This window comes from Struthio camelus, chromosome 1 (assembly GCF_040807025.1).
Source record: "Struthio camelus isolate bStrCam1 chromosome 1, bStrCam1.hap1, whole genome shotgun sequence".
NCBI lineage: Eukaryota > Metazoa > Chordata > Aves > Struthioniformes > Struthionidae > Struthio > Struthio camelus.
The window spans coordinates 39398512-39426462 of record NC_090942.1 but is presented as its reverse complement, the minus strand read 5'-3'; the positions used below and the strand labels follow the sequence as shown (position 1 = coordinate 39426462).

Genomic DNA, 27951 nt, shown 5'->3' with positions numbered 1-27951 from the left:
TTTGTATTCCAGGCAGGTCATTAAAAGAAAGTTATGTACAAACCAGATAATTGTTGAGAGGAGAGAGCGTCAAAATGGTGAAAGCTGGCGGGGGGAGGAAGGCTGTTCATTCGTGCAACCTGAGGGACGTACGTGAAGGGTGGTTTAGGGGCCTCAGTCGCAGCATATGCAATCGGAAAGCTTAGAGCACCATGGAGGGAGCACCACGCTTACGGTGGTAGGCAATGCTAAGGAAAAACTCATATCAAATAGGCATGAGATTGTAAAACAGAAAGAAACATATGAAGAGGGAAAATACGGGCTGAAGAAAATTAGGGAAAAACTTCCTGCTAGCAAGTGCTGTTAACCTGTGGACTATTCTCCCTTGGGAAGTGGCAGAAACCTCATTGTTTGGAGCATGTGAACCTAGTCTAAACAAGCCCATAATAAATGTTTGATAGAGAACAATCCTGGGCTGGCCGGCAGCACTAGATGACCTAATAGATCTTTTCCATCTGTAGAGTCTATAAATAACAACAGATGATGCAAAAAAAGGTGTGAAACTTAAACACACATTTTTTTCAGAAAGCAAATCGTTTTCATAAAACACAGAAAAGGCAATCTGAAATCACCCAAAGACATTTATTGAACCTTATCTAAGTCTGTTTTTATAAAATGTGTTAGCAATTGACTCGCTGAGTGAAACCTTGGGCTGATTGACATCAAATGGAGTCCCACCATGGACTTTCCCCCAGAGAGCCCTCAACTGCCTGGAAGCTCCCCAGAGAGGAGCTCTCCTCTCCACTGTGGTGATGGGGAAGTCAGCGGTACGACACCTTTCTCCTTGACTACAGTGAGGCCAGGACAGTGCTTTGGGGGTCTGCTCGTGCCGTTTCGTCCAGGCTATAGCCGGGCTGGCACTTTGCGAGCACAGGGGCTGGCTGCAGAGGTGAAGCCCCCAGCTGTACGTCACTGCTTCTTAGCTCTCACCCCGGAGGGGCGAAGCCAGCAGCAACCCACTGCTTGCACTGTTTATGTTAGCTGTCTCGCTTTGACTGACAGAGGTTAGGGAGCACTTGCACGAGCGGCCCCAGCGCAGATCTCCGGCAGCGATAACATCCGGGAGAAGGGCGATGACAAGCAGCGGGATGCAGCGGAGGTGTTGGTCTTTTCCAGCAGCATAGCTGGATCCAGAATAGAGATTTATTCTCAGCCTCACAAGGGATGAGCATTACCTGGGGAGTCCAGTTGTTCCCGACCCGGCTTTTGTTACCCGTCATGTCTGTACTGATAAGTTCAGGCTGTAGCTGCCCCGGGTAAAGAGGAGCCCTTCCCACTCTGCAAGCGCTGGGCGATACCCTGATCACAGCTCTCTTAAAATCACCTACCAAAAGAGCAGGTAAGAGAGTTGCACTTGTAGCCTCCCTCTTCCTTTTTCTCGAGTCTGCCTCTCCTCCCTGGCCTGTCACAGTAACCCCGCAGAGCCGTTTTGTTTGGTTTGCTTGTTTTGTTTGGATTGGAAAATTCCCATTAGTTGTAGCTCAAAAATTGTGGTAGGAAAACTAGAAAGTGAAACCAGCCAGATACATAAGTAAAAATGAATGGCTCGTTTTCATTATTTTCCCTTCTATTTCAGACAGGGCAGATGTTCTCTTTCTTCTGCATGTCGTCAAATGGATGCTCTTCATGCAGACTTTGTTCCCGTGGCCCTTGGGCAATGCTCTGCCTTTGGTGAGATTCTGGCTCTACCTACGTTCCCTGCTGCAATGATGCTCCTTGGGTTTGGAAACAGGAGGACTAGGGTGAGGAGAAGTGGGAGGATGATCCTCTTGCAAGCTGTAGCCAGTGTGAGCCAAGCAGCCTGTGCCTATCCCAGTGTGGAAAGCGGGCAGGCAGGGGGATAGGGCGGTGGCAGCGCCCTGTGCTGAGCCCCAGCTGAACTTAGTGAGCCACTTGGTCACAACTCTGGGGCACTTCATCTCCTGAGGCCACTACCTTCGGGTAAGGCAGGCAGTGAGTGCATCACCTGCAGGACATCTAGAGCATCTAGAGAACATCTGGAACGCATCACCTTGTGACAGGAGCGAGGCCCCACGGCCTGTGCCAGCCAGGACGCCTGGCTGCAAATGGCCCTTGGGTCAGGTTGCCCGCATCACACCCAGCCCAGCTCCAGGCACCTTTTCCTATGCATTTCCTCCTGCCTGTGTCCCTCGGCAGATGGCCTCTGGTTGGCAGCCTGGCCTCACGCTCCTCCTCAAATCCTCCTTTCTCGGGGGTTTTCCCTGGACGCAGGGCTGCCTCCCTTTGCTCCCCTACCAGGAGTGAGCAGAAGAAGGGGACCCCCTGCCTGCAGGCCTGCTGGGCTGGCTGCTGCCTGCTAAGGCTGTTCAAGCCCAGGATGGTCTAGAAAGTACAATAAAAAATAGGGCAGTGCTGAGCTACAACTGTCTTTGATTCATGCTCAGTAACCACATGAGAGGATCCCATGCTTGTAAAACTGAACTGCTTCAACATTAAGAGAAATATTTATGAAGATGCTGCCAGCACAGCTGACCTGCTGGCCTTCTGCAAACAGACTGATTTCCTGATGTCTCCTCCCTTCTGCAACGTTCCTGTTTTTGCCAGGTTGTTACCTCTTTCTTTTATCAACGTATGTGGTGTTGTACCTTTTGTGCCAGTGCACACTGCATTGCTGGAACCAGAAATTGCTAGTCCCTGTAGCCCACTGTAGCTGGGCAGGCCTCCCTGGTGGCCCATCATGGCTTGCTGGGCCTCACGGCTCCTCGGCTGTGCCTGCTGTACAACCCCTGGCCGTGCCGCCCTGTCGCTGTGGATTCCCTTTGCCTTCTTTTCCTTGTCTGGCACCTCCTCAGTTTTTACGTTGCCCGTTTCTCTTACCTCTCTGGTTCCAGGGCAGGGGCTGCCTTTAAACCTACCTTTATTTTTGTCTTCAGGTGTCCCAACTGCCTGCCCAGTGGTACCTCACTTTTGGCTTTGAGTTTGTCTCCAGTACAGCCCTGAATCTGAGGCTACTTCATTGGCGCTGTGTCCTACTGCTCCTTTGCTGTTGCTTCATGGGGTTTTTGTGTTATTTTGGGTTTTTTTTTTTTTAGTATGGTTGCACCCAAACTACTCTCTGCTGTGTAGTGATCTCAGTACTTCTTTGCCTAGCCTGGCATCTGTCTAACTGCTTCCATGAACTGCCCATAATTTTGGGGCTGCCAGAGTCCACCTCATGGGAAGCAGCGTCTTTGCTGCTGGCCCTTCAGAGCCTGGGCTGAAAGGAGGTAATAGTCTTCTGTGACCATGGAGCGTTCTTCTAGCCTTTTCCCATCATTGGTTTGGGTTTTCCTGATGCACCAGAGGTTCTTATAGTTGTTGGGCGCTGTATTTGTTGCAAACTTCTCACTGTGCTGTGTGAGCTCTCCATTGCACCTGACAAGCAGGCCCTACGCTGTGGTTCACCTCGGGCTTGGTCTTCCCTATCCAGAAAGGTTCTCAGCTGTCCTCCACCCAGCCCTGACTGCTGCTGCTGCCTTTTCTTCCTGGCCTTTTCCCCTGTGTCCCTGTCACTTCGTCTCTGTCCTTCTCCTGCCCACACAGCTACTTCCTTGCATATTTTGGAATGGAGGCTGGTAAAGCATTTGACAATAATTGATTAAACCCATAATAATAATAATAGTAGTAGGAAATGGGTAATAGTGTTTGACTATAAGCAACATGTGGATAAGGCAAGCCTTAGGAAATAAATGGATAATAACAGTGTTGTAGGTTGGTGAACCAGGATTGTCTCTCTTAATTTTGCGGTGAGAGTATGCAAACAGTATTTATTCAATGCCATAGAAAGGGAGACATCTAAAAACGTTTTTGAAGAATGAACACTGAAAGTACCCCACTCACGACAGTCACACAGGTGGGCCTCTCTGCAGGAGTAATACCGTTGAGGGAGATTTATAGTCTTTCAGTTCACAGAGAGCGCTCCAGTGCCTGCTCAGCATTTTACAGTTCCCCTAGTGTTTTACAGTTTACTATCGCAGAGATTTCAGCATAGGGTGTTAATGTACGCCCTTTTTCTACTATTCTGTGAGCAGGGGCTCTGCCACTGCTTTGGGGTGCAGAGCACAGCTTCGGAGAGATCTGGGATACTCTTAGCTCTGCTGGGACCCTCAAGTGTTTCAAAGGTAGGTTCCCTAATGAGGTGTGCGCAGAACGCCGAGTAAAGGGGTCCAAGCTCCGCGTGATGTTTCTAGTTACTGCAAAACCAAGGATCGATCAGAAAGAGCCACCAAAGTAAATGTGTGTTATGCAGCCTTCAGGATGTTGCAGTGGCACCTCTGCACTTGCCCTGCAGAACCTCCCTGTGCACACTGCAGGCAACGCTTGCTTCTCTAATGCCGACAGCAAAGCTCCTAGCTGCTTGGTTGGGACCAGCTCTTCGCGCGTTACCTTTAGCCCCAGAATCCTGCCATCGGTAGTGAAACACAGGCCAAAAGTACAGGCATTTTTGATCTGCAAAATAATATCATGGCCCTTTCGCAGGAGGCCCCAGAAGCCCAGAGAAATTGGTTTCCACAGCATTGTGTGGGCTTCTACGCGATGGAAGCCACACATATCTTTTGCTGACTTGTGCCCCAAGAGATTATGGTTTGGAATGTAAAATCGTTGACAGTAATATACATTGAACAATCATTTTTTATTAGGAGGTTGAATGGTAGTGGTTAACAAATTAATCAGGGAACAGGCATACAAACATATGCCTTTATAGCTTATGGCACGGGTAGAACCCTTATTTTCTCCACTTAGTTAGTCTGTATGTTTTAACAGGAATAAATTATATGCTCATCATTTTTCTTGTTGTCCAAGGTCCCAGCAACAAAACAGTAGGGAACTCCCATTACACATTTCGGCTCAGAAAGTATTCTTTTCTGCGCTCTGTAAAGTGCGCAGGTCTAGTGATCCAAGTTAAACATTACTGGAATTTCACCATAAGTCAAAAACAATATTAATTTTGAGCCCACATATTTTTCTTTTGGTAGGGTATGAAAGTTTAAAATAAGTACACGCTCCAGACAATCTGTAAATGGTAGAGAGCAACGGATAAAATGAGGAAAGGAAAACAAAACAACACACACTTCCAACAACAGAGCAAGGGAGATGTTGGGTGGTATGAACTCTTTGGTATGACAACAGGAATGAGCCCTTTTTCCCCTCCGCGGTCTGGTTCAAAGGGAAGCTGAGGCTGCCACCAGGCCGCAGCGCTGCGGTTGCAGCTTTCTGTGCCGTACACATCCCTAAGCAGGGCTGCTCCTCGGTGGGAAGCGCAGCGATCGCTGCGGAGCAGGCGTGGAGCTAGGGCAGCCCCGGCTCCCTCGCTGCACGGCAGGCACTCACTCGAGGGCTGCTTCTCTGAAGCCTGAGGACTACCATAGGCAGCTTTTTCAAATTAAAATGGCAACGTACAGTTTTGTAAATGTTAGTTCTCCTAATTGACAGTGGCTTGTATAATTAAAATAAAATCACTAATATTTTCTCTTGTTTTCTTTTTTATCACTGAAGTTCATTTCTCAGTAACTCAGACAAGGTCTCCATTTTTATGAAGACCCATGCTGACCTCTAAATATCTGATTTTTTTTCAGTGAGTGTTTATGCCCATCTGGTTTGAATTTAGCATTCTTATGAGTCATTTCACTTTGATAGGAACACTATGCTATAGAAAACTTCTTTTAATATTTTAACATTTTAAATCAAACACTATATAGTGCATTACCTAAGCCTTGCTACAGCTATGGAAACCTGTGGGTTACTTTTCTTCATCAGCCATTGCCTTTACTCTTTTTGTTAAAAAGATGGTGCTCAATGCACGTGTTCAAGCTTTTTACCATCTTTTGCTGCCACATCCTTTCCCAGACTTAATAACAGCCTTTTTGGAAACGGCCTCAGTAGAGGAAGGATGAGTGATTCTATAGGAAGTAAGGATGCTCGGCACTTCCTTACATCTGACATTTAACCTAGGCAAAAGTGCTATATTTATTTTTCTATCAACACTGATTTTATTGCTTATTATGTTCTTACTACATGCATTTCCTGATGTTAAAGATATAACCAATTCTTTTTGGCTTTCTTTTTTGTGTGGGGAAGCCTTTTAATAGCTATTTTAAGAAACTCTAGATGATTTGCAAAAAGAAAGGGAAGGAAAAAAGCCATAAGCAAGCCATTAAAAGTGCCATGTTTTAGAGATTGTTCTATTTCAAAACAAAATCTGAGTCGGCTGGTATGTTTTGTGAGTTTTAACTGAATCATCACATAAATTAGAATGAGCCAGTTCCAACTGGAAAACAAACAGAATATTTTAAAGTACTGTTTGTTTGCATTAGGTGGAAGTATGTTCTAGCAAGTTCAGACTCCACTTCCTTTACTGGCTATTTAAATGCATTTAAACTCTTAAGAAAATACAAAATAAAACAAAAAAATCTGATATTTTCTCCGAGAACACCAACTAATTTATGAGTAGGTATGAATGACTTGCTTTAAAATCACTGTGGATGTGATATGGGAAAACATAAGTATAGTATTTTTCCATTAACCCAAGGTGTTCAAGGACTCGCCTATTTTAAGTAAAAGCTTGCAGATTTTAAAACTTATGTGTCTTGCCACATAGGAATGAGTTAGCCTCTTACTAAAGCCTTTTCCTAGTTCAGGCCTCTGTAGTTTCCTTCTTCTAAAGGTTTGATTCTCCTCTCTCTTATATTAGGATAGGTCAGGAAACAAGCAGCAAAAGAGGAGAATTAATCTTCAGAGGATTTGTAGCAGAAAATGTGTAGCAAAGGCATAACGGAGCTTCATAAAGATTCAAAACATTCACTTTTTTTATACCCACACACTGTGGGTATATTTTATGCTGACCTGGGGCAGCAAGAAGCTAATGTGCTTTAGACAAGTCCTATTCACTAGAACAAAGCAAGTTTGTAAGTGTAATGTGAATCGGGGTCATTATATCTATTTTATTTTGATCGCATTTTTGCTATGACTAAAAAACGGTAGAGCTGTTAATAGAGGGTGAAAGATACAGTCTCTTGGTTTAGCTATTCACATCCAGCTTGGACCATGAAGAAGGCTTCTGTAGTTCACATTAGCCCATGTAATCGTGACGGAATAATGAAAGCAGAAAGGACTTAGGAGATCTTAAGTACAGTTTAGAGGCGTAGTGCTGCATGACTGATGCAGAATAGCTTATGTTTTTGTAAATACTTAACCTTCATCAATCAGGCAAATAGTTATAAACACTGAAGACCCTTTCTAATCCATCTGGCATATTCTTATCTTTTTCAGCGTAGATAATGGAAAACTTCAGCTTTGTTAAGAAATCTGGGGATATTGTAGTACTTAATTTTGCCAGTTTTCAGTAACCTGTCACAGATTGCTGAACTTTGTTTACTTCATTCGCAAAGATAAAAAGCAAAATATTTGTGCTTGTTTGCTCAATATGTATGTTTTCAGTGATTTTTCAATTTCATTGGAAGAGTTCTAACAAAGAACAGGCATCAGCGACATCCGTCAAATAGTCACGTGCATGTATGTTCTCTGGTATTTCACCTGTGAAGATTAGGGAGAGGCTGTGGAGATATTGCACTTCTGGGTGCACAGAGTAAGAGAGCTGTTAAGCAAAATGCATTTTGAAGGACCGATGTTATTTCAAAATTTTTGCATGTGTGAAAATCGGTTCCTTTCGGTCCTACCAAGTGTATAACCGCACCTAAGTATCATTCACAATTAATGAAGCACAGCAAGGTGTCACCACAGAAAATCATTCTAGTGTTGATTTGTTATTTGCTTTCCGGTGCATAAAAATAAAAATAGTAGATGGACTTGAGTTGTGAAATTCTTGGGCTCTATCCCTGATTCTGCCACAGACGCCTGCTGTGACTCTGAGCGCCCGATTCGGGATACAGGGATGCGGTACGGCAGGCCCATGTCTGGCCCTGAACCCCTTTCGCGTCTACCTCATGTGGATGCAAAGCCATGCTCAGGTGCGGACTTCAGTGAAACACGGAGAAAGTTTAGGACCTAACTATTACCTGCACACCGCTCCAGGCAGGCACAGACCTGCAAGCGGAGGTGGGCGGACGTACCCCATCCACCAGCCCTTATCCCAGCTGCCTTGGCAGTGGCAGCAGGTAGCCAGCCTCGGGCAGGGGAACTGGCTGACAGCGCCTTTCCAAATGCGTCCCACGTGCAAAGGTGGGAAGGGATAGGTAGAGGAAGGCAATAGAGGAAGACAACCAATAACTTTTTTTTTTTTTAAAAAAGGTATTTGTGTGGGAGGCCCAATGGACAGACGGACAGTGTGGTTGCGTATATCTAGTTTGCTAAGAAAACAGGGTTAAAAAGGAGGATAAGAGTACTTCACGACCACGTGAGGATGTTACAAGAATAAATATATTTATCATTGTGAGGTGCCTAGGTGCTACACTGATGGGGACAATGCAAATACCTAAGCAGCCAGATTAATTTCAGCATCTTTCCTTCTTCTTTAAAGCTGTGACCTGTGAGCAGTCAGGGGTAGGGGTATATCTTCGGAGCCAGTGGCTCTGCTAATACAGACTGTACGTGTGCAAGAAGTGCCAGCAACAAATGCGGTAGAAAGATTCATATTTTGCCTACTGGAGTGCTAAATGTGTGGGGGGCAAAACACAACAATTCCTGTGTAGCTATTCACAAAAAGAGTGTGTTTAGCTCAGCATTACTTCATTTCTCCAGAAAGTGCATCAACTGAAAGCAATCAAATACAATTTTTATGCTTTTAATTGCAATGTATTTGCCTTCCTTGAAATCAGAAAAAAAAAAAATAGTATGTAGCTGAATTCACTTTACCGTTTGAAGCAGGACCAGGTTTAAACCTCAGCAGCACAGAACAGGTTGCTCATTACCCTTTTTGCACCAGTCACTGTGACTGGTTCTGAACAAGGAGCAGGAAACCACTAAAGCCCAGAGTCAGAAAGGAGCTTTAGCACTTGCAACAGGGGGACAGAAAGAATTTGGGAGCCTATCCCAGAGCAGCCAAAACTGCTGCTCCTCCACTGCCAGGTGCCCCAGGTGCTGAAACCCTGGAAGCACTTCAGCTTGCAAACCTCGGGCGCTGGCGGCTCAGCTTCTGCGTGCGAGTATGGAGACCTCCGAGAGGGCCTGGGTACTCAGGTCCGGACTGTGGGGATGGTGGGACCCCGAATTAGGTGTTCCTCCCTTACGCTAAGCATTTTTGTATCGCGCCTGCCAGAAAGTCCCCTTGCAAACACAGGGACCTCTAGCCTCTGGTTTCGGTAACAGGCGAATCAAATCGGGTGGTGCAAACCCTGGCAGGCGGTGATTTGGCCCTGAAAGGTCTCTGTTTGTTTAAAGAGCTATGTGCTGAGCCAGGTCAGTGCCTAGTGCATTAGTCATAGCAAGCTTTCAAGATTATAAATGGAGAAAGTGCTGAGTAACTTGTGATTCAGCCTTATTATAATTTCTCAGTACATATTACTAATGCACGCCCTGCTATTACACTGCTTCCGCCCTGACACTACACCTACACCCGTTCGCCACACAAAGCCAGAGTTGAGAAAGCTTCCCTTATTTTCAGTAGCTGGTAGGAAAGGTGGAGTTTGCTCATCCTTCACTCAGAATTTCTACCACCATCAAAAACTCCCTTATTTTAAACTATTTACTCTGTGTTTCAATGTTTTCTTTAGAAAACAGGAATGACAGAAGCCACAGCTGCAGGTTCTATATCCTCTCTATATAGTAATTGGTATTTTTTGCCTTTGTATTTACTATGAGTTATCCACAGGATTTTTAAGGAAGAGTGAAAATTGAGCCATCAGGTGGTTTCTGTGGTAAAAGCTTGAATATTTTATATAAAAAAAGACAACTTTGTTTCTTTTGGCATTATCTTAGACGAAGTTAATGGTGGGTGGAGGCTTCCTGGGAAGGAAATGTGTAGGGGTAAAAAATGAAATTGTGGTGGGCCACCACCCTGTAGGGCCTTGGTGGAAACCCTGAATACTTGTCTGAATGTTTTGGGTTATGGAAGTTCGGGTCCTCTTCAGCTGGAGTTTTGCAGAGACGCAGTGTGTTGCAGAAAGACCTACTTGTGCACCTTTCGGCTTGATGAAAGAACATTTTGTTTTCCCAAAGACGGCAGACCCTTAGGCACGAGAATTGGATGTGATCAACCTTACTTACCGTAAGACATCTATTTTTCCATGCAAAGTCTCTTTTGAAGAAAGAAAGGCTATTTGTCTAACAACGGCCTTCAGGCCTGAAGTATTGAGGGAGTTTGGGAGCGGAGATCACAGGCTCAGAGGGCTCCCCAGCTCCAGATTCACACTCCTTAACCTTTAACAGCGCTACAGTGGCTCCCAAACAGGAAATACAGAGATTTCAGGCTCCCTTGAAATCAGCAGCAAGAGAGAGAAGGACCTCCAAACGCCAAGCTCATTGTCACGCTCTCCTTTCAGGGGCTGTCAAGGGAACCTGTAGGGACCAGGATCCTGACTTGGGCACCTCAGTTAAGCACCTGAACTTAGAAAGCATGAATCTGGAACTTGTGCAGAACAGGTCCACGAGAGCAAACTAAGAATTTCTTCTGCCTCCTCCCTTCCCCATTAAGCACTTAAGATCTCAAATTCTTCCACCATTGCCCCGCTTTGGGAACCCCTGCATGCCAGCAAAGGCATCATCAGCTCGTCATCATGTCCAAAAGTCAATGCAATGCTGTAGGTGCAGCCCTGGCGATGCAGAGTTGGATGGTCACGGTGGTTGCCCACAGCAGGGGAAAGCAAAGGGCTGTTGGTGCCCAGGCTGAGAGCTGCAGCCACGAACCTGCTGACTGCAGTCACAAGAAATGCCAAAAAGGGGAGAACTTCAAACCCTTTCTCTTGCAAAAGTGCTGGTACCTCTCTCAGGACTATTTTCAAACACAATTGCAAAAGTGAGATTCAGTAGGCAAGATCAGTTTTTAGGCCTAAGCGCCACAAGAATCACAGATTTCTCTGGAAACGCTGGTGCTGTTTGTCCCCTTTGGCAGAGTAGCGAGGAGGCTTGCTCAGGAAGGGGGGACACTTGTGCTCCAGGTGCTCCTTCATTCGAGGGACTTCAGACTTCAGCTTCTGTAGGCAGGCAAGTGCTTTAAGCTATTCTAGAGCAACGTACTCAGAAATGCAAAATTCATGGGTCCACAAGAAGACTCTGCTAAAGCAAGGCTAATTGCCTATTCTTGTGGTTGAGGGCCATGGCTTGTAGTAGGACATCCTGATGGTCTGCTCTCCATTTCCAGGACTCTGCATGAATTTATTTCAATTACTGGATAAAGACAAAACAAATGTAGGGAGCAAGGCCTGGGACATCTCCCTCTGCATCGCGTGTCCTCAGCTGAATTCGGCGCTGGCCTGAGGATGCTCAGCCCAAATCCTTCAGGCATGGAGGCACTGGGGTGTCCCTTCTTTTCCCCAAGTCCAGACAGCCTTAGTCAGGAGGGAGATACCTACACAGCTGGCTCAGCACCACGTTGGACATTTTGGGAAGATTTTTTTTCCCAGCTACAGTCTCTGGGGACATGGGGCAGGTGCCTGTCCTTGTCTTGGTGGCTGAGCTGTGAGACACGACAAGATCGCAGCTGGGGGTTATCCCAAGCCACCCCAACAGGTAGGTGCTGGCAGAGCACCCCAGTGCCAGGGCTTGGTGGCCTGAGACCTCCTTTTGGAGGGCACTAGTGGGGCTCCCCTGACTGAGGGGACTCAAGACCCCAACACCTACATGTCGGTGTCCTCCTAGCGACTGGCAAAAGTCGTTGCCGAGACTGAGGATTGTCCACAGGACTGAGGATTATCTCACTTACATTCACAATTTCTGATGTCAGAGCCAAGCCTGACAATGGCAGATTGCCTTTGTGAATCTGAAGGTACATATGATGGTGGCTTTGAATAGAGATTAATTTCATGACTCCATGTGTGATTTGTAACCACAAGTGGAAAGTGCTACCAGCTCTGCTGCATAAGGTCAATGTACTTTGCAAGAAGAACACAATTTGCTGGAAAAGACTCTCCCAGCATTTGTTAAATGCGTGTCAAATGTATGTTAAAGAACAAAAAGAAAAAATAAAGAAGAAGAACTAGAGGCAGTGACTCATTTGGAGTAAACCTATGCAGCCTTTGAAGGCTTGAGTGGTGTTGATCAGGTAAGCAACTGCCAATGACCTGGGATAGGCGTTTGTGGCTCAGCCCAGGATAAGGAAAGTAGAGGTGCCTAAACCCTGTGTATCAGCAGGTACATTCTTTACATGATACCATCACTTCTGTCATTCAGCTGGACTGAAACAAGCATAATTTCCTGTGAAAAATGACCACAAGAGATTTCTATTTCATAATTTTCATTTCACTTTCTTTAAATGTTTGGCTATTTTCCAGTGCTTCCTAGTAGCTACCATTATAATGCTGTTTTGAACAGAGACTTGTCTGAGTCACAGTGCTGCCAAATTTAGAATTCATCCTAGAATTGTCCAAGTTTGTCTTTTTCATTACTCTTTCTCCCAGTCACTCAAACGTTATGCAGTCTTCCTCCAGATTTTATCCTGAGGTCCTCATCACACCACCTGACCTTCTCTTTACAGTGAAATCCAGTTATTATAAAACATCTTAACCTCTAAGAGGTTAAGCAGACAAGCTTACATTAAATCCAGACACATTCGGGTAAGCACTTTCTGACAAGAAAAGTTTTACATGTTTGCAGTTCAGAGTCTGGTTGGATGTGCGGTTCATAGAAAACAGAAATGGTAAGAAATTCACATTTAGAAGTGGAAGGTTCACAATTAAGGATATAGACAGGAAAACACTGTTAACATTGTTGAGTGTTAATGTTCAAAGAATGTTCTCTCCCACAATCAGTGAGCTGTGCGCCTTTGTGATACAACTTGACAATTTAAAAATTGCACCTATAGTCTCGGATGAGGTTATTTTCTCCATTACAGGATTGATGACCCACTTTTTTGTGAAAGCAAAGTTAAGCATGCGTGCATGTGCTTTTCCAGGATTGTGACCAGAGTAGCTGTAGGAACAGAGTATTGCAGGTCTTCAGAAAAGCTGTGTTTGTAGCTTGCTTCCTTCCCTCCTTGGTTGTTTGGAGGAGATATCACAGGGCTCACACTGCAGAAAGGACACAGAAAGTGTCCTTTTAGTAAAGGGAGATTGCAGTTGTGCAAGGTTTTGACACCCTTAGCTGCAAAATAAACAAAATTAGAGACAACTCACAGACTGGGTCCTCAGCTGGGCATTGAGAGTTCACGCTGAAGGCAAACCGTCAAGCCCATCAAAGGGATATGAGGCTCAGTCCTGCTGGTTGCATTGTTCTTTGTCTTACAACTTCGCTTTCTCTAATTTTTCTTCTCTATGGTTAAAAAAAAAAAAAAGAGAGAGAGCATATTTTGGACCTGCACAGAGGTCACAGATCTAATTTGTTCCCACTCCAGTGTTGCACCTATAGCATAGTAGGAACTGCAGTCTTGTTTGAATTACCACTGTGTTGCATTTGGATGCTGTTGTGTCTGGTGGTCAAAGCACTGGGAAAAGTAGCTCATAATCTGTGAAACATATGAACTACATTCCTGCGACATTTAGAAATACTTGGCAGAGGGAGACTGTTGACTGAAAGGTAGCAAGGCACTGTTACCTTCCCTTGTAGGGTGCTTAGTGTTATCGTGATTAAGAAGCTGTGACGTAACAATTTTTAATTGTATTTCCTGTTGTTTGAGAGGTCAATTCCTTTGTCATAATGTTCATTTTTGTGCAGGAAGTACATATTCATCACCAGCATGACACTGCTAATCTCCCAGTACATAACTGGCAACTTAAATGGAGAGAACAACATGATGCTCACTGCAGGTGAAGATGACTGATCCTTGACTAGAAAAATCATGACTGGTCTCTTAAGTTTTTGCTACCTATTACAATATTTATCCTCCAGGGAATCCATTTCTTGAATTGAAAAATGTAACAATAAAATAATTGATACTTCAGCTGCAAACATCTCTTTTTCTTGCTGAGGAAGGGGGAGAAAACCTTGCATGCTATACTAACGCCTACTAAAACAGTTTTGACTATGAAAAAGAAAATTAAATGGTGAAGGGGAGAATGGCAGAGCTTAACGCAGAGCTGAATACCAGGGAGCCGTTTGTCACTCTCTCACGTATCCAAGTCTCGGTGAGTTTATTTAGCTGCAAGATCTTCCCCCGTAGGGATTGAAGGAAACCTTGCACGCTCATCCACCTCCACGCCCCATGCACATGATGGGGTACCCCCGCAGGTCATGCCCAAAAAACAAGCCTGGCAGGCTACAGTAGAGCGTTCTCATTATTTTGGACACTTTGATGAGAAAAGGTGCACAAAAGCTGCCGTTAAGCCATCGGGCCAAACCTTGCAGTGTGGCCAGAGCGCACCAGGTCCGCAGCAAGGATGAAAAGGATAGCTACCTTTAGGTAAAAAAAGAGTCTCGTAATCTCATGGCACACATTACTGCACATATTCAGTATCACCTTTATGTGATAAATTACTAAAAGCAAGCTATGATTACCCTCATGCAGCGGTTAAAGTCTCTGAATCACAGAGCTCCCTAGCCACGAGCACCAGGGGCCAGGCATGGCAACAAAAACATGTCCCTCACACGGCTGCGTGTAAGAGCATTAGTTCCTGGGTATGAGTGGTTTCAGCGTGGTGCCTACAAGCCCGGCTGGTGGGACAAGACCCCATCGTGCTCGGAGGTGCGCACACAGGCTGCGCGGTTGTCTTTATAACGTTGCAGCTTGATCAAAAAAAGGGAGCACGTGGGAGGAAGGTTTGTGTTGGCTGTAAACCAACACGTGCACAGTTTAATAACATACATCTATGTTCAGTGATTTCAGCTCTTATCTTTTAATTAGAAGCTATAGGACCCTAACCCAATTTTAAACAGCTTACAAGTGCAGATTTTATAGTCTTACCTTTTATTTTCTTTTGCACCGAGGTGAAGTAGTGGGAAAAACAGTGTTAAAGAAAAAAACCCTTACAGTAACTATTATTTTTCAAAAAGTTTTAAGTTTTTCTTCCAGCTTTGATGCTGCTGTTTCCAGGTCTCACTTAGTTAATCCTAGGAGCAGAATCATTTGACAAGCATATGGTTTGCCAGTTCGAGAAGCCCCATTCCCATGAGGTCTTCAATTACATTAATTAATTAGTCTTATGTAATTTGATTCACACAGCTGAACAGGGCTAATTAAAAATGAGTACATTTACAAGCTATCTTGTTAGAACAGCATTAAGGGTAATGAGTTCATTAAGTTCTATGCAAAGACATTATCAGGCTCAGCGTACAGGCTGCAACATGTTGAAGACACTCACAGCCGAGGAGAGGAGGCTCTGCCAGCTGAGATAGTGTATCTGCACCAAAAGCATTTACTTCAAAGATCATAGATAATGCTGGGTGCCGTAATGAGGGTATATTCTTAAAATGTAAATATGAGTATCTAGTGGGCACATAAATTACATAACACTTCTATCCCACCCTCTTTGTTGGCTTTTTAGATCGAACCGATGAGAATAAAAGCTAGCAGGTTACGTTGCTCCCTCCGTTTCCAAGGAATTTTCTGCTTCTTGATCAAGCGCTATTAGTATAGGGGCGCCTGATTGTGCTTACTCATAGAGCTAATATAATGAACTTGAAATAGCGCCTGCTCACCCTTATAGTTTGTGAGGTTAGTCCCAAATTGTTTCACTGGTAACTTAAATAAATAAAAGGGGGCTTGCAACACTGTTATGCTAGTTTGATTTCGAAGTTGTGAACTTTTGAAAAAGCTCTTTCAGATCAAAATAACATAAAAAGCTTTATGGTAATACTGAAAATAGGATTTGTTTTATGATATGCAGGACCAATAATTGATTCTTTAAAAGTTTGCTGTGTTTTCACATGAAACATTAAAATGTTATGTGCTGAACTGGCAGACACAGGAAATTTTTAATATGCTGAAATAAAATGTGCTTAAATAACCCTCCACAATACTCTTGCATTCTTTGCTTGCTTATATTGAGAACCAGACGTCACTTTTAAGTTTTAATAAGTTTCATATGTTTTGTAGTGGAACTGTGTTTGGTTAATTCTAACCTTTAATTAGTAGCCTCTGGATTGGTGTATACCCCAGGCACGGGGATGTTATTAGTGTGAACTGAAAGCTATGTGTGTTACTCCATAACAGATCAAAACAAACCTTGTATGCTCTGACAGCATTAAACCCCACTGAGACCTGGTGCAGGATGTGGTTTTCCACTTGCAAAAGAAAATTGTAATTCACAAGCCTTTGCCAGATGTTGTCCCCCCAATACTTCAGCTTCCTTACATACCTACCGAGTAGGTGGTCACCTAAGGTAAAGCTATGTCCTGGAGAGCCTTTACTTAACAACGTAATTTCTCCTTAAAAAAAAACAAAAATGAAAAACAACAACAACAACAGCAACAATCACAGCAAATATTAACAGGACATGTTGGGAAATGGTTGTATTTAATATGCATGAGATCCTGTTCTTTTCTGAGAGGAAAGCAGACCCACACTCGTGGTCTCTTACAGAGGGACAACTTAGAGGATTAAAGGAATGTGCTAAGGACTTTGCTTCTGCTGAACACCATCATTATAGAAACGTGCTCTGCAGTAAGTCCTGTAGCAGCACAGAAGAATGGTACGGACAGAGGGCTGCAACAGAACGCATTTGAAACTGATTTCAGAAGGCATTTTTTGTTAAAAATAGAGGTGTTTCTAGAACCACATATAAGTGTCATCTAAAAGAGAGAATAAAGCAGGTCAATGCCTGCTCATCCCTGGAATTTTATTAGCACATAGATACCTGACACAAACCTGTACTACGATCAGGTTGTGATGATTTTAGCTGGTCAGGAAGCTCCTGCTTTGCCGCAAGTGAAGAAAACTAATTTTTTTTTTTTTTGAAAAAAGTTGAAGCTTTCCATTGAAAGAAAAATTCGAACAAAACCTGTGCTTAGTCTTTACCCGGATTTATGCTGGAAACAGCTTGGGTGACTCTGTCTTGGTATCTTTGCATACTCAACTGTAAACACAAAAATATCATTAGAGAAGTGGAATAACTTTTAGGCGTAGCTTTCTTCAGTATTTCTTTGTAAATTTATGTAAGTAAGAGGGGATAGTTCTGTTTTACAACGTATGGAGAGCTTTCACCTGTTCTATTAGATTTATAAACATGGCAAGTAACGATTACGTGTCATGTGGTAAAGAGCATTAAGATGAATTTTAAAAAGAAACGCAATTTTTCTTGGCTTCTGAAGTTTTGAAAAAAATTGGGTAAATTTTTGACGCTGAATGGCCATGAAGTACTTATAGTATGAATGCTTGAAGTCATACAAATCTTATCCATTACCACGGTAGAAACCAGCCTGTGAACATCTGACATCCAGCGACATACTTACATGGTCTATTTTTGCCCTGGCCCAGTGTACACTTAGTGATAAAAGGGCAGGTCCTGCAGATGAGGAGACACGTATAGGAACTTGAGTGCAAATGCCGAGGGTGCCACAAAGAAGTTGCTCCGTTTGCCTTACAGGACTGGCGCTACTGAGTTCGGTGGAGCTACATCCATAAGCAAAGGTGCTACTGCCTTGCAGGATCAGGTCTGCCTAGACGTAAATTGGATTGTTTTATGGATTGTTTGGCTCCTTGCCTAAATCATTTCTCATGGAAAGTATTGCAGTAAAGATATTTTTTTTTCTTCTGTAAAATGCTTCATGTAGCTTCAGCTGTGTTGAGTGGCTCCTCTGTCAGGAAAGTCAATAGCTGTCATGGACGTGATTTAAAATCAGCCACGCAGCAAGCACTCGCTATTTTATTGCTGTACACAGAGTGCAGTGTTATTTCTTTGTCTAGGAATACCATACTGGCGTCCTGTTCTGAGAAACTGCACTCTACCTGTCTTTTCACACATCTTGAATTTAGTGGACCCACACCTTACACCCATGTAATCTCAGAAACTTCTCTCATCAGCAGCAAGAGCAAAATTATTTTGCTGAACCTGGCCTTTCAGGACTTCCAGTGCTAAACTGTGTGTGCGAGCACAGCAATAAAATCTGCAGACCAACCTGAGCTTAGTTCTGAGGTTTGAGAACAAGTTTGAAAACTCACGGGTAGTTCTCCCCCTCGTTTCCCCTCTCTTCTCTCCCCCTTCCCTTTAACATACACGCGGAAGAAAATCTACCGATTTCTATTCAAATAGCCTCTGAAACGCGCGCCTTTCTGTGTAGGTAAGCACCGCGAGCCGTTTCCTTTGTGCAAGTTTATCTTCCTGAGATTAGACCTACATTAATCTCTTCTTTAGGGGGGACGACTTTCAGCTCTCTGGGAAAAATCTGAATAGCACAAAAATGGTTCTGGTCAAGATTACAGATCAGCTGTAAGTTCACATCCAATTGCCCAGGATTTCCTTTAGAGGGAGGAATGAAGAGAGGCATTTTATTTGTCCATTACATTGTTGGCCTCCAGAGGATAATCGTCAAGCAAATTAATTAGGGAAGAATAAGCCACAAAACCATCAAAACATTCAGGCAAAGCTTCACTCAAGCTAACGTGTGCAACGAAACAGAAACTTGGACTGGCAGCTCAGTGTTTTTACACTATTTGTTGATTCTACTGACAGCTTTAATCATTGCTGGGCTGACACTCCAGTGGTACAAATGAGTAAATAAAATGTCAGTTTTGCTTACAATGACATTGAACATAACTGTTCGACCTTGACAGGTCTGTATTTGCAGGCAGCGGAATCACTTCTTTCGAGTCAAAGATTTTTCTGGAAGAATAACACAGCAAAAAATCGACACAGAAACCGGCTACCGCATCCATGGGCTGTAAGCAAGGGGAGTCAGTTATTTTTGTTTTCAATTCTTTGATTAAAACTAATGGTTTAATTTTTTTTTTTTTCTCCTAGCCAAAGGGACAGAGCAGCTGCAGCTCGCATCCAGTCCCAGCACCAGGAAGCGCAGTCCCGCACCGAAAGCGACGGGAGGCTTGCTATCAGCTTCTGTGGGATAAGGACCGGCTCTAACCTCGCTCCGACGGATTATGTGAAACTGGATGTTTTTCTCTGAAAACGCTGTGTAAAAGAGGTTCTTTGTTTAAGGCATAACCTGAGTTGTCTGTCAAATTTGGGCCCCGATCCAGCAAAGCACTTAAGCACATGTGTAACTCTGCTGAAACCAATGGGACTACCGCTCGCATGCTTAAAGTCACGCGTGTGTTTAAGTGCTTTGCTGGGCTGAAGCCTTGCAGAAGTCCTTTATATCATGTTGATTTCAAAGCGCGTTTCGTTATTACGTCACCGTGCTGTTCTTGGCACGGAATGAATTACTAAATGAGACAAGGAGAAGCCGAGCGGGAGCTGCCGGGGGAGCGGGACGCTGCAGTCCCTCCAAAACAGGGCCGCGGCCCCCCGCTTTCAGGAGACAGGAATCAGCCACGTAGGCAGTTATAAATAACAGGCAGCAGCGGGGCTGGGTGACGTACCGCCGCGCTCTGCCTATTGCGAGGACGTATCGATACCGTCTGCTTGGTGTTTTTAATCTTCCCCCAGACTTGGCATCGGCCCACCAGCCGAGGCCGACGGGAACCTGGTCGGTGGGAGCGCTCGCTCGCTCTTTCTCTCCGCTCCGTGCCTTTTTGGGCTGTTTCCCGAGGTGGGATCGTGCGGCTGGAGAACAGCGCTGTCGCTTGTACCCCGCGATAGGCATGCAAGTGCTTTGCAGAGGCTGCAGCCGCCTTGGGCCGCGACGGCTGGAGCACGTGCTCCGCGCTGGGGGCAGAGGGATGCTAACGCGGGAAATCTGGGAATGGCGGTTTGGTGCCGCGGAGAATCCGGGCTGCTGTTATCTGCCAAACACGTCAGGGCCCCTTTCATTTTGCTGTGATTTAATTAAATAAAATTTGTGCCGATCACATGAATGGGAGGGAAGAACAAAAGCTACGCCAGTTTCGACGTTATCTTAACACGCAATAAAAAGTAGATAAGTAGCACACGTCTAATGCTTTTTTCCTTGGAAAAGTTTCTCTTAAGGAAGCCACTGTGCTACAGACACCGGCAAGCAGCTGGAAGAAAAGCCTTCCAGTACAGTGGGGGCCGGTGGGAAGAGAGGCCAAGCTTTCTGTCACAGAGACAGACTCAAACTCCATATGACTTTTCCACTACCTTCTGCAAAAACTTGATAGAAAGAACAAGAGATTTATTTACCGTTTCATCTTGGAATTCTAGCCGTTTGGCTCATTTTTTTCATTTCCTCGCACTTTTTTGGCTTGCTTTCTTGTTATTGATAGATTATTTTTGATATCATTCGTGATCTGAATACAAAGACGGATAAATCATGTGATTAAATTAACACGAAACAAAACCGGCTATGGTTTTCCAGCCTGAAAGGGGGCACGATTTAGATTATTTCCTTGAACTAGGACCCAGCTTCCCACTTGATGGAAGTTACAGGAAAGCTCTCAGCAGCAGCTTAAACACACACTGCTAAGCTCACAACAGAGCAGGAGCACTTGTGCACTTTCAGGAGGATGTTTTGTATCCTGTTATTCCAGCAGCACCCAGCATTGCAGCTAGCTGCAGGCTGAATTGGTGCTTTTTATGGCAAACCTCGTCTGGCAGTGGGTTATAATCATTCATCTTTTCCCGTGTATGCTTTGCACAGGGCTGGAACTTGATACAAGTTGAGGACCCAGTGCGAGGTCCATCATATTCAGTAGTAGAATTTCTTTGATTTCTCTGGGATTTGGATGAACTTCTTTGCTGATATAGGAGGGAGGTTATTTTTGCTGTGGTATTTGCATGAAGAGTCAGAGCCATCACTCCATCAAGCTTGTTGCAATGTTTACTAGTGCTAGATTTAATAACTACTTTGGTTATAAATCTGCTAAATCATCTGGAAAGGTAAAGATAATGCAAAATATAATTTTAATTTATGTAAATACAATGCAAGATATAATGCAAAATGTAATTTCAATGTATATCAATACCAAGCTGTTTTTTACAGTCACATTCTCATCTGAAATTCTTATGAATGATGTACTATGGCTTTTGCGTTTCTTGTTCTAGAAAAACTGCTTCCAAATGGTTCTCCCTTTAAGAATGTTTCGGTGATGAGGCAAGAAAAAGAAGCATCTATGATAATATAGTGCAGGATATGTGTTGCATTTTCTATGGCTACCATATTCAGCTAGTTCATCTCAGCGGGTGCCATTCGGTTTCGGCTGTACCTGGGCTGGCGAAGACGTGACCACCTCCAGCCCAGCCCCAGCTGCGCATCATTGCCCCCCTGCGGTGGGCAACTTCGGCAGAGCTGCCTATTTAGCTTGTTCTTAGTTTGGCACTCTGAAAACGTGCTGGACCTTGATTTGAGCAATGGGAGTGGTGAGTTTTTGCTGCCACGGGCTCAGTGCAGCTGAGGGAGTGCTCACACGAGCAAAGTTTGACGGGAAAAAGTCCCTTAAGATCCTTGCAGAGGTTTGAACCTTCTGCATGGATCAAGGCAAGTATCTTTATTAAGGATGCTGGGAATTGAAGGTTAGAGGAAGGGAGCGCTAATTTAGGTGGGGCATGTCAGTGCATGGACATGCTGTGGGTAAAACTGACAGCACCTTCCAGGAAGAAATGGTTGCTATATTATGTTAGAAACTGAGGAGGGCGGAGGTCTCCTGTGGGGGCAGGGACAGAAATTTCTGCAGTCCACAAACCATGCCAGGGCAGGGAGCTGGCAAGCACCCGGTCACTATTTACCACTTTCCTGTCCTCCAGCTCAGTTTGGTTGTAAGTGGTGGTATTTATCACTTTTCCAAGCTGGCACGTCTTTCGCATGACACTCTTTGCTCTGAGCATGTGAGTAGTGACCCACTGATTATCCTAACGGACAGAAGGAGCAGAAAGTCAAGTTTCAAGCTATTGCTATGACTTAAGAAACATGCAAGGCTTTTGCCTCTGGACATAATCAAGTCAACGTGTTCAGTATTGGTTTATGCTTAAAAAGCAAAGTAAAAGCAGATGAAGCGTATTTATAGGCTCATCAGCCAATGAATGGATGAAAGGGAAAAAGAAATTAATGGGAAAATGTCAGCCAGGAGAGAGGAGAGACTCACTGTGAAGTTCATGTCCAGACCAACAATTTGGAGTTAATTCCAAAGGCTGGGATATCTCTATTTACAGCAGAAGAAAAATTGACACTTTATCAACTCTGAATTTAAAAATAAACCAGTAAAAATAGCCTAGTGTAAATGAGATACTTTTACCAGACTACCTCAGAATGGGAAAGTCTAGGGGGGACTTAGAGCTGGCCACTTGGAAATGTATGGTTTTGATTTGAAGCTCAAAGCCTTAAATAAAAATGTGAACATAGCAAGCAATGTTACAACAATGAACCTCAGGTTCCTTCCCTCTTCCCATCCTCAGATAAACCTGAGTATAGCTGTAAGAGTGATGAAGGGGGAGAAAAACTGGAGGAGTAAAATATGACCTCCCACTGTCTTTGAGCCTTTCTGCTCTGTTGAAATTGCTGCTTTTGTGTAGGCAAAATCTCATTTTAAAAAGCTATTTTTGGCAACATGAAATACAGGGACGAGAAGAAAGAAACTACAGCGTTGTTAATTGAAATGTGAGGGCAGGCTAGTAACGGCGAGATAGGATCACTGAACCGGCCTTCTTTTAGAAATGATTTAGGGAGTTGAGAAGAAGATTTACATTTCATAAAAATCTCATTGTCTGATCTAGTCCCATATATGAGGGAAGGGGATATGAGGAAAGCAGTATAATGAAACCCAGCCCAAGGAGGCCAGGCTGGAACAAAGGAGTTGCTGTTGGTTTTGTGTCAAGCTTTGCCATGGTTTGACCATGTGAGCGGAGCAAGTTTTACATCCATGCTGCCATCCAAGGTGTGACTGCAGCTCATGTAACCATGCCCTCCAACTCCTTTTGCATCAGTTTAGCCATCTGTACTGGAGCCATCATACAATTTTATCTCTTTTAAGGGTTATAGCATGGCTGACGTAACCAGCGTTTGCAAATGCTTTGTGGTCCTCTGACGGAAAGCACATAAATGCAAGTTATTGTAATCTTTCAGTTCTTTGATTCTACCAAGAGAGAGGCATCTGCCTTGCTGCTGGAGGGATCCTTGAAAAAAAAAAAAAAATCCAATGCTCATCCACTCTCTTCTGGCTGCAAAAGTTTTGCTATGAATTGACACAGGCTTAAAAATGTAAACCAGAGCACAGAACTGAGCAATAATACACATATATTTGTTCTTGGCAGTGCCTTGATGCAGGTCATGACCACGATCTGTTTAACGAATGTATATTATTTAATGGTCTCATCCGGTGTTGATTTAAAAAAGAACAAATTGGAATATTTGTGCTCAAATGGCAACTAGGGGAAGATGACTCAAAACCAAACCATTCCCTTAATTCTGATAGAACTCAGTGCTCGGAACAGCCCCTTGAAATGGCTTTAAATGAGCCCAAGTGGAGTTAACACACTGGTGTTCATAATACAATTCATATTCCAGAAAAGCAATAACTGAGAACACACGCACAAAAAAGGCTCAGCGCACAAAGCTTACAATATATTATTTGTGAGGAATATTTCTTTAAAAATGTAGAGCAGGCGTATCACTTATCGTTCCCACATGGAACAAGTGGTGAAAAGGTTGTGGAAATCATTTTTATTGTTATCATATGTTTTCCCTAAATGTTGCTTTAGGAGAAACCTTTTTTGGTATTACTTACAATATGCTATTGTTTGACATCCAACATTACACTTATGTTTGAATAGCTTATCCTTGTAGCATCCTTCTTTTCCTTTGTTGATTAAATCTGAGATAAATATACCATTGTTTTCATGAAGACTTGAAAACTGTTCAGTCTCCTGCAGGGTGACTGAATACTAAAAAAATGGCAGGAGCTATCTTGGCAGAATAATCCACCTAGCTGGTTGTTCTTCAGAGTGAGGGACCTGGGTGTGATGCTCCAGTTGAGCTTCTTGTCATTCCTGTGCCGCAGGATGGTACACCCAGCTCGTGGAGACGCTGGCTTATGGGGTGACTCTGCTGCCACAGGCCATTAGGAAAGGGGAATTCACAGCCTGAAGTAGATCTACAGGACTTTGGGATGAGCAAAAACTCCTGAGGTTGGGATCACTTGACTTGTGTGGTCAGAATGAACCATCATGGGCCTACTTGAAAGCTGATCAGATAGGTTCGGCTGACAAACGTGTCTGTAACTGTCTTGCAGAACGTATTTCAGGTCTGTGGAAAAAGGCGACTTAAAGATGCGGGAGGAAGGGGTAGCTTTCAGTGTTCCATTCTTCTAGTTTTCAGGGAAACATCATGAAGTTTCAGAAGAATAAATATATATCTTTTGATTTTTGTGTGTGTTAGAAAAAAAAAAAATCTCACTTTCTGATCACATATTGCCACTCCTTATGAAACACATAGCACGTCACTTAGTTTCGTTCCTCGCCGAGTAGCAACAGCAAGGTGGGCAAAGATCCTTTACTGCATCTCAGCTGCTGAGAAATAGTCCAGTTCCTCTGATGTCAATGAAGGCGTGATACCTAAATGCATTATACCTAACTGTTTTTAGATATACTCACCCGAATTGAAAGTTAGGAGGCCGGAGCCACCTGACACAACTTCCCCTCACGTTTCCTAATATGGGAGCCAAATGTGCTCTCCTTATGCTCACAGATACAAGATGGAGCAAGTGGCTGGGACACCAGCAATATATTTACCAGCCAGCTCAGGCAGGGGCACTGCAGCTCAATGGACAGAGCCGGGGCTGGGACACCAGAGACCTGTCTGGGTTGAGTGTCCTCAGCAACCTGCTGTGAAAGCCTTTTCATGTCCCTATCACTCCATCCCCATGTCTTGCCATGTGTCTGGGTGAAGTCCTTGGTGGCTACATGTGCTGGCGTGATGCAGAGTTTCAGCTGGTACAGGTGTTATGTGCTCTTATGCAGTATTTCTTCAGCGACCAGGCTGGTACCACACAACTGTTTGCAGTAGAACAGGAAAAACTTCCCCGGGAACCGCCCTGCGACTGCTGCTCCCACCCTGAGCGCTCGCGCACCCTTTTAGGGGCAGGAAGTAACTTCGTTTCAGGGCCAGCTCTGCAGAAATCTGGATCTCTGCAGGAAGAGTTTGCCATTTGTAGTGAATTACGTGCTGCGCTCCGTTATGTGGGCTACTGTCCAGCCAAAAAGCGGCAAACCTGCCTGAGCCCACAGTTGCATTACCATAGGCCTCACTTAGATTCACGTCACGCCCTCGGAGGTGCACGATGGTTATTTTATCAGAAAAGCAACCCATCGAGTTTAAGGGTATTGATTCAATAAACTTACACCAGTCTTTAAAGGCTGCTTGCTTACAAATAATGGTGCATAATGTCAAAAATATATGTTGTGTAGCTTACATAAAGTTTTCATCTCATTTTCAGTAACCGTTTAGACAGAAATGTTTCATTTAAGGTAAATGTTAACATTATGTTAAACTGTATTCTACTGCTGTGTACTAACAAAGGTCATGAATAGAGTAATAAGTGTTTGAGGTTTGCAGGATTGCTTTGATGTAAATTCTATTTGCCACTGGTATTCTCCATTTACCACATATATCCCTGGAGATTGGCTTGCCTGCATAGCTCATAAATTTGTTATAAATCATAATGCTTCTATTACATCATTTCCAACCTATCCAAGCTAAAGGCATATTGTGATTTTTTTTTTTTTTCCTATGTGAAATTTCCAGTTTGGTGGCATATCTGCTGTATAATAAATTCCAGACAGTCATTCTTTCATGGTATATCTAACGTCTGCATTTTGGACCCAATCTAGCTGATTATTGAAAACTGTGGGAGTTTTCCAGCAATTACAGTGGGACCAGAACTGGGTGCTCTCAGTATCTAACTCGCCTTTGTTGGAATGGCATGCTGTTTTGGAACTAGCTTCTGATGATCTGGATTTGCAAACATCAGATGGGCTGATTTTCTGCTGAAATACTGCTTTCAGTGCCAGCAGTAACCATTGGGTTTCCAATTCAGTGCTGTTTGTTTTCCTTTATGTTTTAGTGCCACATAATTCATCTGTTACACTTAGTAACAACGGCAAATGAAGAAAATGTTGGCTTGTAATGGACAATTCTGCAATATGGTAAAATAATTACGGTGACGCACCATGCTTCTGTTGTTCCTGCCTTGTATACTTTCATCCCAAAATAGGGAAGGGATAAAACTATGTAATTTCATGGCACAATATTAACAACGCTAGATATTAAATCTTGTTGAAAGGTGAATCTGATTAGCCAAGTAAACTGAAATGAGTAAACCTCCGCTTGCAAGCATTTTTATACTGTTTATACTATTTATAATTACTCTACAGACATACATATTGCATTGAGTTTGGTGGAGTTACCCATGCGTATTCAGTTATTCAGATATGTGCTTGTCACATGGGGACTTTGTTTGGAAGAAGTAGAAAAGCTGAGATAAAACTGCTGTTTTCTAAAAATCCATAATCACTGGAGCCTAAGAATAGCATACGCATCAAAATCACAGTAAATTATATACTCTATTTTTGACCGGAGTATAATTTATTACTTCAATGTGTGTCTAACTGTCCTGTTTATCTCCGATAACAATATAACAAAGAATAAAACTGACTAAAACTATGTCTGGATGATGAACCAGCATTAATAGGACTATCTCTAAAACCGAATAGACTCGGTAAAACTTGCATCATTCGCCAAGACTTTTATACATCTCATTAAGAAACAGAATTTGATTTTTTTTTTGGTTGTTTGGGTGGTAAAACAATATGATTCTTTTCACAGGAGTATTTATGTTCTCTTTTTGACTTTCACAGGAGCATTCATGAAAATGGTGTTCTCTTTTTGACTGAAAAAAGTTGAAATGCAAATTTTTCAAGAAACTCTGTCACTCCTCTTCCATAGTGCCAGTAGCTTTGCAGATATCCATTTTGGACATAGAGCCAGGTTCTCCCCTTCGTTTAAATCACAGTGAACCCCAAGGAAGTCTCTGGAGTGACTGGCACCTATAGTCACCCTTGATGTTATGGTGGCATTGGCAGCAGTACTGGTCAGTTACTGAAGATATTTCTGCTCCTTTTTCCTCCTCTCCTACGGACACTGCTGTTGCAGACCATGCGCCCTCAAGCCATGTCCTGATATCAGAGCTATTTCTCTCCAGAAGGACATCCAAAGCCTTTAGCGAAAATATGGCAGCTTTTAGAACGGTTGTTCAATCCAGAAGTGGGACAAGTTGCCTCCAATATTGAAACTGGACTGAAACCAGCCAAACGCTGCCTCCATGCAAGGGTTTTCTGGTGGACCCAGAGCAACGAGGCTATAATCTAAGGGCAATGCTTGGCCTGCTGTGCTAAGCATTGAAAAGAAAATCCAGTGCAGTCCCTTTTCAACTGCCCAGAACTCCCCAGCAAGAATACTATCTTCCTACAAAGCTGAAATGAGAGATAACAAGACATACATAGCAATGGGTCAATTAGGTACATTTTTGCCAGTGATTTCTTACATCTACCCAAGCTCCATTTAAAACAGAAGTCTCCGATCAAGCAATCCTTCGAAATTATTTACTCTCTTACGGTTGCAAAGTACGGCAACATAATACTTTTAATGGAAACCCTAATAAACAGCATATGCTGCAAAGTGTCTATGAATGAGCTTTATGGGCTGGAATTTTTACGTCACACACTGTTTACAATTATGATTCCAGTGAATGCCTTGAGGACATAGAAGAACATATATAGAGTTTTAATGAAGGTATAAACTGATAATGTTTATTTTTAAAGTATATTATCATGCTGAGAGAGAAGGTGGGGGAAGTGTCATAAATAATGA

At 43.6% G+C, this 27951-nt stretch overlaps 1 long non-coding RNA gene across 1 annotated transcript in view; it reads left to right on the top strand.

The window, feature by feature from the left end:
• LOC138066308 (uncharacterized) overlaps positions 1-21240 on the top strand; it is a 33679-nt gene extending 12439 nt beyond the window's left edge. Inside the window, exon 3 of the long non-coding RNA XR_011139624.1 lies at positions 18981-21240. This is a non-coding gene — a long non-coding RNA (uncharacterized lncRNA). The remainder of the gene's footprint in view (positions 1-18980) is intronic.
• Positions 21241-27951: the final 6711 nt, after the last annotated feature.